The sequence below is a fragment of the Herpailurus yagouaroundi genome, unplaced genomic scaffold, assembly GCF_014898765.1.
Source record: "Herpailurus yagouaroundi ecotype Mexico unplaced genomic scaffold, PumYag 160, whole genome shotgun sequence".
NCBI classification, from domain to species: Eukaryota; Metazoa; Chordata; class Mammalia; order Carnivora; family Felidae; genus Herpailurus; species Herpailurus yagouaroundi.
The window spans coordinates 40,513,356-40,533,818 of NW_024412401.1; the positions used below are offsets into that span (position 1 = coordinate 40,513,356).

Below are 20,463 nucleotides of genomic sequence, written 5' to 3' on the forward strand. Positions count from 1 at the left end.
TGCTGGGTCATAGGGTAGGTCTATTTTTAATTTTCTGAGGAACCTCCATACATCCCTCCCATTTTAAACACCCCAGCTCCTTACCGCAGCGTAGGGTCAGGGCTGGGTCTCTAAAACCGGTTACCTGCGCCCCCACCCCTGCCACTCTATCTAACTGAGGAACATGGCAGAAGTCACCCAACTTCTCAAGATCTCACTTTCCTTATAGAAACTGGGGAGAATAGCGTCATAATCATCACTGGAGTGTGAGTGTCAGGAAGGCAGGGATTAGGCCGTGCCCCAGTGCCTTCAACAGTATCTGCTATAATGTAGCCACTTAATCTAACAGAATGACTGACATTCATTAAGTGCTTATTGTATGCAGGGCTCTGTTCCCAGCTGTTTGCACAGATTTTCTCATTTCGTCTTTCCTATATCCCTATGACTTGTGGATAATAATAAATCCACATGCACACAGTGCTGAGGTACCATGTGAGCATGAGACCTGGCACCCGGCTTGGCTCAATAAGGTTGTAGCACGGCACACTGGGACTCCTATACCGCCTCTCCTGTGCTACACAAGTGCATGGCTTTTACTCCAGTTAACAGAGACATTGGGGATTGCTTGCTCTGAAGCACTGGGGTCTGCCTTTGATTGTAAATTGCCGGAGAATGGGTACCATGACTGTCCAATGACATCTTCAGAGCGCTGTGGTTAACAACCCAGAATATCATCAGGGTGTAGGACTAGAAATCATGACCTCTGCACTGTCATGTCCCCCGCCCCCCACCCCCACCTCACCTTGCTGGCTCTGCTTCCAGAACCACAGAAACCAAACTGAGACTGAGTCACCTCAGCAAACGTTCCTGGGGAGCTGCCACTTCGCCAGACCCTTGGCTGGAGCATACAAGCACCGTTGCCCTGAATCTCCACTTCTCGTTTAGACTCAAGAAAATCCAAACTCAGGGAGAACGGGGAGGTGTCCTAGATTACACAGTAAGGCGGGGACTGGGCCACCAAGAAACCAGGCTCTTAACCTCAAGGACAAACGTGTACTGCACCTGCCCATTTACGAGCAGCCTCCTGGCTCCACCGCTGCCTTGCTGGGTCACCCAGGGGAAGATGCTTTCCACTCTGAACTCACTTTTCTCACCTGTAAAATGGGAGCAGCCAACCTCAGAAGCTGTTGAGAGGAGGTACTCCAGACTGCCATTGGTGGGGAAAGTGCTTATTCTCTACCTTAATGGAAACTCAAGCCATCAGAGAACAGAGACAGCAATGCCTCCCACTCCATGCTTACAAGGAGAACCTCACCCACGTGTGTTGGTTCTACCATGTGATAATTACGGTGGGAACTGAGAAGACAGGCCCACCCACCTGGTGTCCCAGACATCTCCAATACAGGCAATTTACCTTTTCTGAATATTTCTCCTTAATGACCATGGGTGGTTTGACTTAACCACCACCCTGGTTCCTGTCCACCGCACAATATGGAATACACCAGAAGGAATCATATTGCCAGAACACCCTTATGGGTAGACAAGTGTGCCTATTTCCAGGGGGCACCGGAAGTTTGCTGATACTGGGAGCAAGGATCATGTTAGATAAGTCATCTCTAGAGAATATATAAGAGAATCACGCCAGGGAGTTATAGGTATGTAGGAAGTCGGGTCTACACAGCCTAGAAATACCTGCAGAGATGCCCGGGCAGACAAGCACACACATTTACAGGTCTGTGCTCCTAAAGCAAAAGTGTGCTGGCTCACAGACACATGAATCTGTGCATCTGTGTGCTTCCAGGAAAGCATCCACATCTCCTTGCCACACAAATGCCACGTGTTTACCTGTAGTCTCTTACACATGCATCAATGCACAGAGTGATGTGCTCACGTGTGGATACAAACACCACCGTGACCAGATACGTGGTGTTAAATGTGGACTCACATGCACGTTTTGCAAAACCGCTCCCTTCCTTACACTGGCACCAAGGGCATTTGTGCCTGCATCACACTGGTGTGCTCCTGACACGTGCAAACAGGCACCCACGGTACCTGCACACACAGACCCGTGGACACCTTGATAACACAGCAGCTACAGGCTTGCACAGGACCCTCACAGATGCACCTGCTCACAGTGTGTTCACCTGCTTCACCCCATCTGCTCACGGCCACGCGTGCTCCATCTTGCCTGTTCAAACCCACACGTATGTGCGTTCAACATTGTGAATGTGCATGACCGCATTCACATGCAGAAACCCAAGTATGTGTTCAGGCATGCACACGCCTACAGATCCTGGCACATGAAACCTAAGGACATACCTACACCCTCATTTGTATGTCCTCACGTACAAGAGGCATGCAACTGATGTCACGAGCCCCTCTGAGCCCTGGGAATATCTCCGAATCTGTCCTCCAAGGGGCCTGGTTTTGTACTCGAAGAGAAAGATCAAATCCTCTCCCATACAGTCTCTGGAAGCTATTTCCTCGTGTCTAGTCTGACTGACAGGCCATCGTGGAGCAAAGGAGGGCACAGCCGTCTCTGTTCCCGGGCTGTCCATCCACTTAATCCTTTCTGATTCTGTTATGGGGAAAAAAACTCCACAGAATTGCTATTTCACCCGTTCAGCCTGATGTCCTTGAAAGAGACAGAGGCAGAAAGAGGCTCGCTGATGGCGGGCCCCGGGTGGCCCTGGTGACATTCCCACAGGGTTCTGACTCTAAGCTCTGTTTGGGAAACCTGGCCAGGGAGCCAAAGCCAGTGCCCTGAATGCAGGGGCAGGAGAATCCGGAAGCAGGAGTAACCCGTCAATAAAACCCACAGCCACACACCATGCTTGGCACCATCACACACTGCAATTCATGGGACCCTCAGTCCACTCGCAAGAGAGCTAGACGCAAGCCTGTTTTACAAAGAAGTGAAGGCCCTTGTCGAAGGTGCTACGCGCTGCAAACAAGGAGCAGGGGTGGAAATCGAAACTCAGATCAGTTGGCCCCAAAGCACTTTCTAAACTCAGGGGAGTCTGGAAAGAAGCTGGCCAACCATGTGTTACTGCATGGCCTCTGGAATCTTCCTCTTCTTAGGTGGAACTTGCAAGCGTTCTGGTCCACAGAAGAGCACAACACGCTGCAGAGCTGTTTTCCCAACCTGGTCCAAGGACCAGGAACTGGATAAGGAGGCAAGGAAGGAGAGAGAGTCTGGGGACAAAAGAAAGAGAGGAGTCAGGAAGAAGGCAGGAAGAGACCATGGGGAAGGAAGGAAGCAGCTTTAAGAGATGGCCAACTCAGTGGCACCCGGGTGGCTCAGTTGGTTAAGCATCCGATTTTAGCTCAGGTCATGATCTCACGGTTTGTGGGTTCGAGCCCCACATTGCACTCTGCACCAACATTGCAGGGCCTGCCTGGAATTCTCTCCTCCCGCGTTCTCTGCCCCTCCCCCACTCATGCTGTGTGTCTCTGTCTCTCTGTGTCTCCAAATAAACTAAAACAATTCTTTTATTTATTTTTTTTTTTAATTTTTTTTTCAACGTTTATTTATTTTTGGGACAGAGAGAGACAGAACATGAACGGGGGAGGGGCAGAGAGAGAGGGAGACACAGAATCGGAAACAGGCTCCAGGCTCTGAGCCATCAGCCCAGAGCCTGACGCGGGGCTCGAACTCACGGACCGCGAGATCGTGACCTGGCTGAAGTCGGACGCTTAACCGACTGCGCCACCCAGGCGCCCCTAAAACAATTCTTTTAAAAGAGGTGGCAGACTCCATCCCTCTTTTCTTCTAACAGCATACAGTGAGCATCTTCTCTGTGCACCCGTAAAGACACCAGCACTGCCGAGGGCAAGAGACAACATTTCTATCCAGGGAACTCCTGAATGAGCAGGGCCAATGTCTGTTCTATGGGTTATGTTAAAGCTTGACCAGATGTTTTTTTTTTTTTTTTTTTTTTTAATATCTGCGTAATGAGTTTCAAAATCAGTGAAGAAAGAGAGGTGCAAAATGACCTCCAACATACCCCGTCTCCTGCCCTAAGTCTACCCACAAGGATGAGCATTAATTATACTCAAGCCTTAGACACACATTTTCCCGCATCATCCTCACAACTATGTCTCAATAAAGTTATATCTCACTGTGTATCTGTGTATACGTGTGTGTGTGCATGTACGTGCATATACATATGCACGCATACACACGGGCATATGTACATATGTGACCTAGAAAAATGAAGACACTAGCAACGATCACACAGGATTTCAGCTGTAGAGATGTAGATTTCATCCACACCCACTCAGCCTAAGCCAGGGTCCTTAGATACCCAAAGACATTCCTCTTACTACCCCTCCTGCAGCTGCACCTACCGTGTGTGGTGGCTAATTAATTCCCACAATCCTGGTTGTTTAGCACAGGAAAGCACTGCTGGATGAACCCTAAGACATAATCCAGAGGCAACGAAACCAAGGTTGGCAGAGGTGAAGTGGCTTGGCTAAGGTCACTGTGCGATAAATGTCTGGACGGGGACTGCCCTTCTGACCCCAAGATCAACGCTCTTTTCCCAATGTGCTTTACGACAGGCTCTGTATTTTCAAGAGGAGATATCCTCACCCTGAGGTCACTGACCTGGATACAGGAAAGCAGATACGAGGACGGAGGTGCCTCTGATCAACATTCTCCTACACGGGGGTGAAAGCCGGAGGGAAAGCAATCCTTCCATCCCTGTGGCAACAGGATTAGCAACTGAACTTGACAGATGAGCCAAGTGCAGCCCAGAGAGAGGAAGGGACTTGCCTAGGAGGAAATGGAGCAGCCTCTCAAACACGACCCCATGTCTTTTCCCACAGCGTCTACCCTGAATAGCACTAGAAGCCACTGAGTGGAGGCTGAGAAGACACGGATGAGAGACAGAGGGACGGGTGGCTCCTAAGGTGTCACTTACCAACTCTGAGACTTTTGACGAGGCCCAGCTTCCGGGTATATGACTTGTGAGGTCACACAGACCCAGCATTTAGAAGGCTGCCACGAATTAGTTTCATTGCTGTTACCATCCTGAAAGTCTTAATAATTTGTTTAGTATTTATTTAATTTTGAAAGGGAGAGGGGCAGAGAGAGAGAGGGGGGGAGACAGAGAATCCCAAGCAGACTCCACAATGTCAGCACAGAACCCAACACGGGGCTCGAACTCAGGAACTATCAGATGGTGACCTGAGCTGAAATCAGGAGTTGGACGCTTAACCGACTGAGTCACCCAGGTGCCCCAGAACTCTTGATAATTGTTGAACACGGGGCCCCACCTTTCACACTGGGCCCTGAAAATTATGTAGGAGGCCCTATCTCTGTCTCTTCATCTTTCTGAGCCTCAGTTTCCTCAGCTATAAATGGGGTTAATAATTGGGGCTGACCTAACAGGGTGTCTGTGCCTTGCCCTCATCCTCCTTGGCACTCCCCTTTCTGGTAGAGGCCAAAAGAACTTTCTCCCACAGATACCTGCTCTCTGCCCAGCACTTTCCTAACCCCCATGTAGGGCACACCAGAAATACCAGGGATTTTTAATGTCCTCCACCCATGTCCCCCCAGCCCTCCACCTGTAGTAGCCCTTAACTGATAAAAGATGGGGAGTGTAGGATAAATGCCCCAGCTTGGGACAGGGCTGGGTATGTTCCATCTGCCCCCCCAGAGTTCCTCAGTGGAATGAGCTCAGGTGCCTATGACAGTCCCCTGCTCAGCTATCCACGTTCACTGGCCCCCTTCCCTGCCCCGCCTCACCTTCCTGGGACCACCTCCCAGATAAATTACTTGTCCTCATCCTCTCATCCCACTGTCTGCTTCTGGAGAACCCAATTTCAGACAGAGCTGCTGCGAGCTTAATTGAGATAATGCATGTAAAGTGCTTAATACAGCATCGGGCATAGACACAAGCCCTCAATAAATGGTAGGCCTACCAAAAAAAAAAAAAAAAAGCCACTTTACAAGAAGACATGAGGAAGACGACAGAATGCTTATAATTGATTTCTAAATTTATCCTCCTAATGAAATCATCTCCAGGCAGACCCTGCTCGTGACCAGTCAGGAATGATTTTTCAGGGCCCCACTTCCCGCCAGAGGCAGATGCCAGTCATTCTGGTTCCCAGGACCCACCCCAGAGTAAAAGCTCACGGAATCACCATCCACTTCCTTCCTGGCCTTAGCAGCAAATTGGGAGGCACAGAGCCACCCAAAAGCTCAGAGCCCAGAGATGAGACATCTTGTCTCCCCCTTTGTTTTACAGAATCAGAAAACAAAGGGATGGAAATACGCCCAAAGACAGTAGTGCGTGAAGGGCAAGTTCAGAAGAATGAGGCTGCCTGCCACCTATTCTCTTAATAAACTTCACTCTTTACTTACTGATTTGTTAATTCCTTGTACTTGCCCCATGCGCACACACATACTACAAAGTAAGCTCCACAGACACAAGGATTTCTGCCTGTTTTGTTCCCTGGAGCCTAGCCCAGTGCCAGGCACATATTAAGTGCTTGCTATTTAAGTGAACAAATGTTCTTCCCATGAGACCCATAGTATACACCTGCTGAAGCTCTTCCTGGCCTGCTTCAGGGTTGGGGGGTGGGCAACGATTCCAAACGGCCTCAGAGCCCGACCCCCCACTATGATCAGAATAGCATGGTTAGAATGAGGGCCCTGGAGCCAGACCACCAAAGTGAACCCTAATTCCACTAGGCAGCCCCTGCAAGACCTGGGACAACTTACCCTCAGTCTCCCCATCTTTAAATAGGGCAGCTGAAAGTATTTACCAAGGGGGTATGTACAGAATGTAAAAACCAACCCTAGGGTAAGCACTCAGTACAGATTAGCTATTATGAAGATAAAAAGAAAAGCCCGCCCGCCCCTGGGGCTCACTTTTGCTGCTAATATATGAGGGGAAATATTCCAAAGTGTGGAAAAATGCACTAATGCTGGTGTAGAGGATGACTGTGTGCAATCCATTTTCATCAAATTAATGAACAGAGAATAACAACATGAGGACGTTCTATCCTCTCCAGTGTCTTCCGGCCCCTTCCTCTAACCTCAAGGAGAAAGTGTCAGTGAAGTGCTATAATGTCTTTAACAAGCTAGAGAGCGGGGCTCGGGCTCAGATCCTCCTGGCTGCTATAGCACCAGCTGGCTAGAAGGTAAGAGCATTGTTTCACTTTCATTGTACTGACTTTTTTTTTAATTATCTTCTTTTTTAATGTTTATTTTTGAGAGAGAGAGAGAGAGAGAGAGAGAGACAGAGAGAGAGAGAGCAAGCGAGCGAGGGAGGAGCAGAAAGAGAGGGAGACACAGAATCTGAAGCAGGTTACAGACTTTGAGCTGGGGGCTTGAACCCACAAACAGCGAGATCATGACCTGAGCTGAAGTCAGATGCTTAACAGACTAAGCCACCCAGGCGCCTCTCATTGTACTGACTTTTATAGTGGCCTCTTCTAATTTTAGTAAGTGATCCTAGTTCCCCATTTGTGTTTTATAATATTAAAGCTTCCATTTGCCATTCATATGTTACTTTAGAACAAAATGAAGTGAAAACGAGAATGCAGATAAGGCCAAAGCGATAACGACGTCCCTGAAGTGACCAGGGTTTGGGAACTGCGGTCTAGTGTTGACTCATAAGCCCCCCTAGACAGGGACATGGGATCCAGATCTTCAGACCGGGCCCTGCCATCCACTTATGCCCTTTGACTTTGAACGAGCCCACCCCCCTCCCTGGGCTCAGTTGCCCCCTTTCCCCCTGCCCCATCTCTGAAATGAAGGGAGCACAAGACCCAGGCTTCTGAAAATGTTTGAAACGTGTTGAATCTTTTCAGGATTCCAATAAAAACTGTAACCAACCCGTGGAAAATGCATCAAGGCCGTGTGGCCTCCCTGCTTGTCTCCACAATGTCTCACTCCCAGATTAAAGTCTGCAAACTTCAGAGACTCTTTGGCGCCCATTTGTTTATTAACACGGCTTTACTTTTTATGCCACTTTCCTCTCCCTGCCTAATTCCTGACAAAGGAAATAAAGACAGCACTTACGAACCCATGTTTAGAAACCTCACTCATTACTGCACCCAGGGTGTTCACACATAGCACTGGGGTGCCACTTTCCACTTCCTTCACCCCACACTGTCTGCACTCAAGTCCCCTGTATGGTGTTTAACAGAAAGAGCCTTGGGGAGGGCACATGTGGTTTATAGCGGATTCTCAGGAAAGTGGAAAGCGGGCTTTGCTTCTGACCCGGCTCTTCTGTTTGGATTAGCTCATATTTACTGAGCTCCAGCTCCCAAGGCAGCCTGTGAGCTCGGGGGGCCCGAGAGGCAGCGGGAATCAGTCGAGGCTGACCCTGCCTCAGTGAGGCGTCAGGTTGGTGGGGTGGATATCCAGCTCATCTCATGCACCAGACAGAATGCAGCACAAGAAGTGCAGCCTGGAAGCGTGAGCTTGACAGAGAGGTGGCAGAGGGGAGGCAATGATCAGCTTTGCCTTAAGGGGCCAGCATGCGAGTTTCCTGGACAGGTGATGTCTGAGTGCATTCGTGAAGATGGACAGATAAAGGTGAAGATGGGGAAAGCGTTCTGAGCATGAAAGTGAAAAACCCCACAGTTAAGATATACACTTTGGGGCGCGTGGGTGGCTCAGTCGGTTAAGCATCTGACTTCAGCTCAGGTCATGATCTCACTGTCCGTGAGCTCAAGCCCCTCATCAGGCTCTATGCTGACAGCTCACAGCCTGGAGCCTGCTTCAGATTCTGTGTCTCCCTCTCTCTCTGCCCCTCCCCCACACACTCAGTCTCTCTCTGCCTCTCAAAAATGAATAAACATTTTTTTTAAAGTTTTTTTTTTTTAATCTGAAGATATACATGTCATTTGGGAGCCAGTGGTTTGTCAAGTTGGGGCAACTGCCTTCTGGGTGACCTCGTAAAGCCCAACTTCTCTGAGATATGAACCTCCGGTACCCCCAGTCCCAAAAAGTATCAGACACTTCCTCCGGAAGGACTGCCATATCAGATGTGTGGTCCATCCATGAACACATGGCTCAAGATACAGTCAGGATGTGCACGGAGGAAGAGGGCCTCAGTGTAGCAAGGCAGCTCCCAACGAGTGTAGACAGCCTTGGAAACCAGACCCAACCAGACCCTGTCCTAAACCTCCACGTTTTCTCTGCATCTCCATCTCCTTTGTGTTCTGACGCCATGCCCTTGGCTTCCTTCGAGCCCTGCTCTTCCCTCAAATCCCCACCTTTTCAGAAACAAAACAAAAACACTATGTATCACTTCCCTAACTAACAGGCAGAGGCTTTTAACAGATTTCTAATGCACTGCCAGACGACGCCTTAAGGCTTGAATCCCCAAGGACACCTCACTGAAAAGGATAGAGAATCAGTAGTTATTGGGGCTTTGGATTTTATTGTTTTCATAAAACATTGCCAAGAAGTGTTTATTTCACTCACAGGTAGACACACACGGTTAGTCTACCCACCCCCACCCTGAATGTTTAAGTGAAATGACATATACATGAAGTCTAATTCATTCTGAATGCACGGTATCCCAGGAGGACCAAAGTCTGCGTTAGCGATGGAGATACAGGGTTCGGAGAATGGATGTCAGTGGCCTAACCTGGTTCCCTTCCACCTCCCAAAACCTACCCCAGATCTCATCTACCAAGACCTAAATACAGCTCCCCCTTTACAAACTCTAATCCAAGGCCTGATGGCCCTATGGCTGCCCTCTTAACTGCCTGGGTTTTCTCAATACATCCCCTACTTATCTCTAACCTAACGTTGTTTAATGACAAATTTTCTTAGAACTTTTCTCTGCTGGTCACCAAAACCTACCCTTGCTGTGTTTGACACTTTGATACTCTATAGGTGATGGTTCAGATTCTTGATGACCAAGATTTGGCTTGAAATGGATCCCTGAAGTCACCTCCTTCAGTTAAAAACAAAACAAAACAAAACTCTGGAGCAATGCTTCCTAATAGAAGGAACTAAGAACTATATTAAATTGAGACACTGAAGCAGCTTCATGACAGAAGACTTTCTCAGCAGGGTACCTTTTGGCCATTTCAAAACACATTTATGGCACTGACGCCAAATACTTACTCCAATCTACCCTGATGTTTTCCATCAGAATCTGGTGAATTGCGAGCCTCGAGCGTTGCTAGAACCATCAGTGATCACACTTTCCTAAATGACCTAAAGTATTTTAAGGTATTTATGAACTTCAAAATATTATACAAGGTAGTTTTATCCCCTTTTCTGTATTTCAAGGAATAAGCACAGTAATGTTTAAGAAGTCCTATGGAATCCTCAGCAATGAGATCTATCTCCCAGTTTTCTTTAAGAATAACAACCCAGAGGGGCATCTGGGCGGCTCAGCGGGTTGAGCTCCCAACTCTTGATTTTGGCTGCAGTCATGATCTCATGGTTGTGAGATTGAGCCCTGCTTTGGGCTCTCCACTGGGCATGGGGCCTGCTTAGGAGTCTCTCTCCCACGCTCCCTCTCATAAATAAGGAAGGAAGGAAGGAAGGAAGGAAGGAAGGAAGGAAGGAAGGAAGGATGGAAGGAAATAAAAATTTAAAGAATAACAACACAGAGACAGTGCTTAGCTGAGTGCTAAGACAGTGAAAGTGTACTGTTTTGCCAGCTTTTCCCCAGTTGCCCCCCTATGCCCATGATGGGTAAGTGGGAGACCCACCAGTCCAGAACCACCCTGAATTACAATCTCTGCTGGGCTCCTTACCAGATAGGCGAACTCAGACAAACCCTTTTACTTCTCTAAAGCTCAGATTCCTCATCTCGAAAACAAGGATCGTGACACCTTCCTAGCCAGGGCCCTGGGATTTGTGCTGAATCTGGCACAGAGCACTGCTCCATACATGTCTGTCGTCTTATGTCCTTCTTTAAAACTCTGCACAATAGTTTCTTTGAATCCATGCACAGAACTCCATTTTGTTACCTTTCAGCTCCCTAAATTTGGCTCAGCATGGAGTGGGCCAGCTTTCCTCTCCAACTCTGACCTTTTGAAATTCATTTCTGCCTGGAAGCTTCTTAATTCGAATCTTCCACCCACCAATGGAAAATGACCAAAAAAAATCCAATATAAAGTGTTTGGTCAGAGAAGAACTTCTGAGACTAAACCTCCAGGCATGTAAGTATGGGCTTCCCTGACGGCACACAAAATTGTGGGTGACGGTAATCGCATAGGTCACATCTACTGAGGGCTTGCCATGTGCCCCGTGCTTCTAAGTGATCTAAATGAAATATCTATCACCTTCACAATGCTACGAGGGAGAGACTCGTGGCAATCCCATTGTACGGATGAAAAAAAGTGAAGTGTCTCCTAGATTTGATAACTGATCGCTAATCACACAGCTCAGACCTCAACTCTTCACTCTCTGGCTCCCCAGCCACCGAGGCACCACTCCCCCTCCACGCCTTCCCTGACTGTGAGCCTTCAGAAGTGGGCCGCAGCAGGAGGCCCGCTCCAGCACGGATTTCTGGAGGATCTCCAGGGAAGCCAGTTCCGCTCTGTGTGCTTGGGTGTCTCATCCACACACAGGGTAATTAAAAATTACCTGACTTGCAGGATAGTATTGGAAATTCATGGCAGGGGGTGGAGGGGGACAAGAACGAGAAGTTATGAGGACTCCCTCTACATGGCAGTATCTTAACTTTCTCCCTCACAAGAGCCTCCTGCAGGGCCATGGGAGGAGAGATACTGCTCTGGGTCACGCGCCGTGATTCTAAGTGGCCAGGAAGGAGCCTGGAACCCCGCCCAGGAGACACCAGGGATGATGCTCTCCCTGCTCAGATGCCCTCTGGCTGAGGATAGTACCCCATGAGGTTTGTGTCCTTGCCCTGAAGAATGGCTGGAATCCAACTCCCTCAAATCCAAACCCTTCAAGTTTCCTTGCAAAGAAAAGAATAAACTACAAACCAGTCAGTGCAGAGGGCAGGGAGCTTCCTGACAGACAGCTGATGGGAACCTGATGTAATGTAAACTTCAGCCTGGGGATCCTGGTCAGAAGCTGTCCCAGATTCCATGAAAAACAGAGTGGAGCTGAATGGAAATCAGGTGGGTCCACTCTGTGGGTGTATCTGGGCCTCAGAAGCATAAATGGGGAGCCCTTTGGCTCTGTTTATTCTTCCTTCTTCTTACCTCTCCCCTCTGTGACTTCTCCTTCCCCCGCCCTCCCTTTTCCTCCTATTTTCCTCCCCCACCTGTGACTTCTCCCTCCCCTACCTCCCTCTCTCCCTCCCTCCCTCTGTCACGCACACGCACGCGCGCACACACACACACACACACACACACACACAGAACCCCACCTTCTTCAGGATGCTGAACATAGACCTTTCATGTTGCTGAAATAGCTTTGCACCCCTAGATGGCATTTCAAAGCCTCAGGAAGCATCCCTGTATCTCTGCTTCTATATGCATTACCTCTACTAACACAAGCTCCATGGCTGCCACAGACCCATCAAATTCCAAGACTCAAAAAAAAAAAAAAAAAAAAAAAACCCAACAACTTAGGACTGGCTCTACTCAGCTATTACTCACTGCTGAGTCAGGAGAACCTAAAACAATACCGGGAAATAGCAGGCACTCAATACAGATTTGTTGAATGAATAAATTGAGAAATGTAAGTTCTTGACCCCATTTTGCAGGTGGGGAAACCAAGGCTCCAGGACAGCAAAGTCTCCTGCCCAGGATCACACTGTGAGTTCACTGTAGATCTAAGATTTGAAGTTACGTCTTCCGATGCCTAGTTCATTTCTTAATCGCCACACGATCGTCACTCCCAGACCTCTTATTTAAAACACTGAAAGCGCCCTTATGAGCCTGCAGGGTCTCTGAGGAGAAGCACAGCAGGAGAGACTGACCCTCAGTCTTGGGAGAACTGATGTGAAGATTCCTCAGAAAGCGGAGTCCTGGATACAGGAGCAGCTCTCATTAGGAGCAGTACAGGCAGGGTCCTGGCATGCTGTGTGGGCAAACCGAGTGCCAGCCCTAATCTGTCCACTCCAGAGACAGACTATGCCCAGCACAGAGAGCCAGCAGGACTGGGTATGGGTAGGGTGGTTAAACCTCTGATCAGAGATGCTAGGAACTCAATCATGTACCAGATCCAAGGCAGCCAGGAACAGCCCACCCCCCTCCTTTCCTCTGGGTTCCTGTGGGAGCCAGGCACACAGGCAGAATGGAAATCTACCACCGAGTTCCATGACACTCCTTGGTGAGGCAATGTGGTCTCTGGGGCCAGCCTGACTGGGTTCAGACCCCACCTCCACTACTCACTGATCTGTGTGCTTTTCAAAATCTGCTCATGTTCCTCAACATGTGCCCACTGCCTCAGTTTTCTCATCTGTAAAGTGGGGATACTAAGAATGTCTCCATTTGGGTAGCATCACACTTTCAACTTTGCCTGCCAGGAAAACTTCCATCGTATAAGTGTTAGCTGTTATCATTTCTCATGTGCATCTGAAACGACAGGGCTGTAGCAATCTTTTTTTTTTTTTTTTTTTTTTTGATGGAGTCGAGGATGGGGGGCAGAGAGAGAGAGAGAGAGAGAATGCACAAACCAGGGAGGGGCAAAGAGAGAGGGAGACACAGAATCCGAAGCAGGCTCCAGGCTCTGAGCTGTCAGCACAGAGCCCGACACAGGGCTCAAACTCACAGACCGCAAGATCATGACCTTAACTGAAGTCGGACACTCAACTGACTGAGCCACCCAAGCGCCCCAAGGGCTGTAGCAATCTTACAATTTAGATTACTACACACTCCCAGGTTCCCACTGGAAGCTCTGGCCATCCTGGACTTTCCTTCTTTCTGGCTGAAAGAAGACACTTGAGAGGGTCAACAGACACTGAAGAGCCTCTGGGACAAGGGAAGCCGGGACTCCAACGTCAGGGCTAATCAGGTGGTGCTGCGCTCTCTGCAGAATGAATCACCCCTTTTCTGTTTGCCCAGCTTGGGGCTCTCTCCAACAAGCTCTGGGTCCAAACGAGCCAGCACAGCCACCGAACATAACACCAGAGGGGCTTTAGAACAAACACGTCCAAGGCCCTCATCTCGTGATGGAAAACAGAGGCCCCCAGTGGGGAAGAGGCACTCGCACGGTCACCCCAGCAGGTGCCTATGCTGCGTGACAACTGAAGTCGTGTTTCTACCATTCGCTGCTGTTTCTCCCACACGGTGCTGCTCTGTGGAAGGCCTGGGGTTGCAGAGGTTATATGACCTTATTGTTACAAGGCGCTTTGCAAAAATAAAGTATTCCAGAAGGACCAAGCCCGTCAGTGGCTCTGCTGCTCCTTTGAGCAGAAGGGACTCAACTAGTCACTGTGGGAGGCAAATTAAGGCACATTTGTTTTATGCAGGGCACCACTTAGAAGATTGCTTCTTCCAAAGTCTCCTGGGAAAAATTCCTTCTTTTCCAAGGGGTGAGCTTTTTGCTCTAAGAGAACCATTTATTCTGATAAGATCGAAGTAATCGTTACAGGCCGTGCTTCTCTCTGGATGTGCTCTTTCATTAAATATGTACTGAGGCCCTACAATGGGTTGTTTTATGTAGATGTATAGTTGCACCTGCCACGTTGTAGTCAAATACTCACGGAGATTTCACCTACATTTTAGTCCTGCACCTTCTCGGGGCAGCCCAGCAAGGCAGTTAATTGCGGTAGGAAAAAAATAAACTAAGACCTGGACGCTCCCACGTTATAACTGTACCACCTCAGAGCGTCACTTTACTATCCTGTAAAATGGGAAGCACAGAGCCATCCCAATGTACTTGAAGGGGTAACAAGGGGTCTGAGTTCACTCCCTGGCAGTGGTCCCTGCTTCACACATCAGGAAACTGAGGCCAAGAGAGGTGAACGTGGAAAGAGAAACGCCCAAGACCCATGAGACACTTAGTGGAAGACACAGGCTGCCCAACTGGCATGATTTCCCAACTCACCTTGGGTTCAAGTTAACAACGTTGGAGACGTTTCAGACACACTGAAAGCTGATTCATATGTAGCTATTGTTTTAAATAAGCCTTTTGCGGGGTGCCTGGGTGGCTCTGTCGGTTAAGTGAGCAGCTTCGGCTCAGGTCATGATCTCGCGGTTCCTGAGTTCAAGCCCGCGTCAGGCTCTGTGATGACAGCTCAGAGCCTGGAGCTGCTTTAGATTCTGTCTCCCTCTCTCTGCACCTCTTCCGCTCACTCACTCTCTCTCTCTCTCTCTCTCAAAAAATAAATAAACATTTAAAAAAAATTTTTTTTAATAAGCCTTTTGGTCCTCTTTATCCACAAAATGGAGAGAAGAGCGGCAGGGAGAGTCGACTTAAACAACCCAGTGAGCTTACTGTTGTCAGCACTGAAGAGACATACTGTTTTAAGAGCTCATCAACCATCATTTCTCCCGTTTCACTGCTGAGCAAACTGAGGCAACAAGGACCACTGGGATGCTCATGGAAATGCATATTCCCAGGGCCCAAATTCCCTGGGCTCAAACAGAAATCTGGTAGGAACCAAGGCATCTGCATTTTAATCAGCTTCTTCCTGGGATGATCTTCTGGGAATCATCAAATCAAACTGCTCTGCCTGCCTCTTAGCAGAGGAGATGAAAAGACCTTACTTCCCACATGCCAGGCTCTTCCCACATAGGATCAAATTTGCTTCTTGGGATCGACCAATTAGGAAACAGGCTCAGAGAGGTTAAATAACTTGCCTAAAGTCATGGAGCTAGAAAGTGGTAGCTCTGGGCTTCCTACTCCACGAAGGTCTAACTTCATCCGGTCACTCTGCCCCTTCTTCGTGACCAGGACCAGCATGCTGTGCTTCCTTTCCTACAGCCTAAGCAAGGAGTCAGACGGTCCCTCCGCAACCCCAACGGCCATCCACCCACACCTCGTCACTCAGCATGGCAGATCTGAAGAAAAACAGACCGTCTCCTCTTTGCATCCCTGCCTGGGACAAACACAGCAGCTGGAATCAAAGAAAGACTGTTGAAATTAAAGTATGAAGCGTGCGGAGCAGCTTGGACTGATGGGTAGCCTGATGTTCCAGCTCCTTGTTTGCTCATGCACTTTCTAGATGCATAAAAACGCACATCTCCTCTACCATTCTACCAAGCAGGGACACGCACTGCACTCTGTCAGCTTCCTTCACAGACCCAAACCAGCTGGAGGGAGGGACACGGCCAGTGAGGGAGGGAGATCTGCCCGGTAATAGGAGCCCTGGATGTTCGTCCATGTTCTGTGGCTTTTGGCGGTGGCATCCCAGCTCTGGGCCTCATTTTCCTCACCTGTGAAATGGGATGACAGCAGCCAAACCATGAGGTCCAGCACTTTGCACGATGCTCAGTGAATATTTGTAGACTGAATACAGGACACGATGAGGTCTGTAGAAGATTATGCAGTGACACGCGTAGATCCGGACTAGGTCACAAGCAGGTGCTTCCCCAAATATTTGTGCCTCTGGGAAAACCACTTCTACCTCTCTGGTTGCAGGGACCACTCCAGATCACAGCCCTATCTGACTATCCTGGCCCTCTACACAACCCATTCCAGAACCCCCCAGACCTCCATCCAAGGCTGTATGTCTCATTCCTACACCTTCTTACTGAACACCTGGATAATCTGATGAACCAATCAGGCTAAGGTGTAAATGGGAGCTAAGTGACTGATCCAGATGGATGGAACCAAGTCATAGACCCCATGTGCATTTCATTTACTGGCATGAATATTCAATTCTAAGAGGGGAGTGGTCAGCACTATGACAGCATTTGTTGTTTGAAACAGGGTAGGGAATGCATCTGTAACTAAAATCAAATCCAACAGGTAACCGCCTTCTCTAGCAGGCCAGGTTCTGATGTTCCAGAGCCTTACAACTGTTACAACTATTAACGTTCATGGTCGTGGGGATTCTCTTGTGCACTGTGGGTTCCCGGACAGCATCCCTGGCCTCTACCTACTAGACTCCAGTAGCATCTCCCCATCCATCAGTTGTGACAACTAAAAATGTTTTCAAACATGGTCAAATGTACTGTAGGAGGCAAAATCGCTTCCTGTTGGGAACCACTGCTCTGGAGTGAAAATAACAGAAATTTGCTAAGCTGATAAAGCAGCACTAACCAATCCCAGGTTCTTGAACACACCATGATATCTCTTGCCACAACCCTACACATTCTGTTGCCTCTTCTGGAATCTTCTCTCCCTGCCCCATCCCTCCCTCAACACCTGGCAAGCGTCTACTGCGCCTCCACTCAGAGGTCACCTCATCTGTGAAATCTTCCAGAGCCTCCTAAAACTGGGAGGTCAGAGAGACACTTCCCACTTGTGAAAGCAAGTTGCACTCTGGTCTGTCACAATGCAGTTATATCTTTGCACCCCCGAACTAAACCTTGCGTTCTTTGAAGACAAGGTCCCCGCCCCATTCCTGCTTAAATTCCAGTTCCTAACACCATGGCCAACAACCGAATAAATAAATGCGTGAACAGAAGACTACCACTTTATGACTGTCTACTATGTGTCGGGCCCCACCATGCATCCGATCAGCACATCCTCACCTCGATGCCCAGGTTGCGTCCCCGGCTATTATTACCACATGCTTCCAGAGGGTAACTGACTCCCAGAGAACAGAGATAACCCATCCAGTGTCCCACAGGGAGCAAGTACAACAACTGGGCCTGTGAACTTGGGTCTATGTGGCTCCCACTCTGCCAGTCTGACCTTCTGTCTTGCACAGAAGTGAGCTCACCTTGCCTTGTTTCCTAAAGTAGCTTCTGCCTTTAGATGTTGGCCCTCAGCGGCACCCCCTGCTCCCTCTCACCAGGCCCCCTGACCCTGTTGACGACAGGCAGCAAAGCAGCAGGCAGGTGGGTGTGAACGGTGATGATGTGTGCACCCTGGCCCCCAGCACAGGCACAGTGGGGCTCTAGCTAAGCAGCCCGGGTTCTCCACACAGCAATGCAGGCCTAAGCAGAGGACTGTGGGCATTTTCAGCACACCCTTCTGTCTCTTGCGGAGTTATTACATTCCTTCAACCTAACTAGTAATGGGGACCTTTGGGGGCTGGAGAGGAAACAATGATTTCCCCCTCCCTCTCCTGCAGTCAAGTCCAGAATTTAATAAAGGTTAAGAAAAATACGAAGGCATTCCAATTCCTCCTCTCTGCAGATTTTTTTAAATTTAGTTTTAGCCATGATGTTAGATTGACAGTCTGGAGGGCTGACGTTTATCCATTCCCATAACGGGTCTGGTCCAGACAGAGAGTTTGAGCCATTATTATACATGCACACACACATACATACACATGCACATACACGCACACAGTTTGAAAAGAACAATTTCTTTTACAAAAAACAAAATATCAGCTGCATTACACTGATCTGATCTGGACCCAATCTGTCTGCCCCACTTTTTTTTAAAGTATATTTATATATTTTGAGAGAGACGGAGAGAGTATGTGCAGGAGAGAGGCATAGAGAGGGAAAGACAGAGAATCCCAAGCAGGCTCCGCACTGTTAGCACAGAGCCCGACATGGGGCTCGATCTCATGAACCTCGAGATCATCACCTGAGTCAAAATCAAGAAACGGATGCCTAACCAACTGAGCCACCCAGGCACCCCTGCCCCACTTCTGTCTCCTAAAGCCACATTCTCAAATGTAAATTGACATTTCACAGTCAGTTAAGACCTTCCCTCTAGCTGACCATCCCCACCACCATTTGATCCTACCTCTTTTCTCTCAATGCCTGGAATTAACCTCTTGGTTTCAGCCCTCCCCAGTTAAAACAAGGAATATGGATCTTTGCTTCCAAAACGCTCGATGGCTTTGCCAACCTACAGAAGTCCCAATGTCTTGGGTGAGGGGCCTCACTCTACAGAGTACCAACCCTCCACGTGCTTTCATCCTGAATCACCAGCACTGCATTCAGTGAAAGTGACTGGGAATGAGGAGGAAGATTCTCTGTCCACAAAGAAACCTTGACTATTACAAGTCAACACGCTTTCAAGTGTGAAATATGTCCAGGATTGCTTCTCATCCTAATACAAATGATTTCCCTCATATGGAAGAACGCAGCAGGCATTTTTATTGTTCTTCCTCCTGCCTCTGCATTTTTGCTTTTCGTCCTTGTTGTAGGCAGGTAGGCATTGCAACACACACGCTTTATAGATGAACACATAAAGAGGCAGAGTAAAACTGGGTTGAATCTACTTGCATGGAACTTGACTCCTGCAATCAATCAACATATATTTATTAATTGCCTAACATCAGCTGGATACCATGTAGACTAGTGGGACACAATGACAAACAAGATAGACATGGCCATGGACACTCTTAACTAGGGAGAAACATGTGCCCATCATGATGTGAAAAGCACTTGATGGGGAAGCTGTGGCAATGGGAGCCAAAGAGGAGGCCCAAGCCAGCTATGATCCTGCAGGCTCAGGGGAAGACATGATGTCTACGCTGAGAGATATAGGATGAGTAGGTTTCCAAGGGCAAGAAGAAGAACAAAAGCACTCTGTCCATCCAGAGGAGGCAGATGTGAATATCAACAAACAAACAGTGAATAAGGATCCTTCAAAAAAGCTTGGAGAAAAAAATTCAGCATGGCTGGTATGCAGATTTGAGGAAGCAGAGAGAAGTCATAGCAAGTGATGAGGCTGGAAAGATGGGCTGGGGAATGAAGCACGCCAGGACTAGCAGATCATGCAGAATTTCCCCCGAGACCCATGGGGAGCCACTGCCGAGATGAAGCCTGGAAAGAGACAGGACAGGTAGGCTGGTCTCTGCCTTCTCTACCTCCAAAAGGAAGAGATGGGATGTGAAGGCAATGGAAGTGGGGAGGGGGTGGTGTTGAGGGAAGCTCATTACAGGAGGCAGGACTTGCCTGGATGACCCTATAGCTGGAGAGGCGAGGACGGGCATCCTGAGCACAGCCGGTCTAGGACACTGCATGTTGTGTTTCAGGAGCATTAAACACAAAAGGACAGGAGTTAGATGCTGCTGGAGCAGCTGGTTGGCGGGAGACTGTGGCATCATTCATGTAACTTATTTAATAATAAAACAGGCAGACAAGAGACGCCATCTGAAGTGTAGATTGTTGGCCCTGATCTCTGAGGGAGAGGCTGATGACAGGCCAGACTCCTGCAGGTCCAGCACAGAGTCTGGCCTGCCCTTCCAGACGGCACAAGACTGTTCTGGATTGTCCACATGAAGATGCCCGTGCCAGAGTGCAGCGGCTCACCTCTCCCTCCGGGCCGGCCCCACAACCAGACATGGAGAGTGCAGCCCTCCCGCCACTGCCTCTGTGGCCATGGGCTCTCCAGGCACCTTCTCTGATGTTCTTGAGAGCACCCAGCCCAGCCAGAACTGAGTCAGAGCTGGGCCGACCCAGACCGGTCACATGACCAAGGAGACGGGCACTCAGGCCGGAACCCCTCTCTCTCCTTCCCGGATTCGGAGTCTCCTCTTCCCTTCAGAGCTTTCCCCCTGG

General features: G+C 48.9%; 1 protein-coding gene across 5 annotated transcripts in view; it reads right to left on the reverse strand.

The window, feature by feature from the left end:
• ASTN2 (astrotactin 2) overlaps positions 1-20,463 on the reverse strand; it is an 882,793-nt gene that overhangs the window by 769,797 nt on the left and 92,533 nt on the right. The window contains exon 1 of one of the 5 annotated variants that reach the window (XM_040482111.1): positions 1,093-1,097. The exons of the other annotated variants lie outside the window; for them this stretch is intronic. The gene's annotated coding sequence lies outside the window, so the exon portion shown is untranslated. Of the gene's footprint in view, positions 1-1,092; positions 1,098-20,463 lie in introns of those variants that run through there. 5 annotated transcript variants of the gene reach the window in all.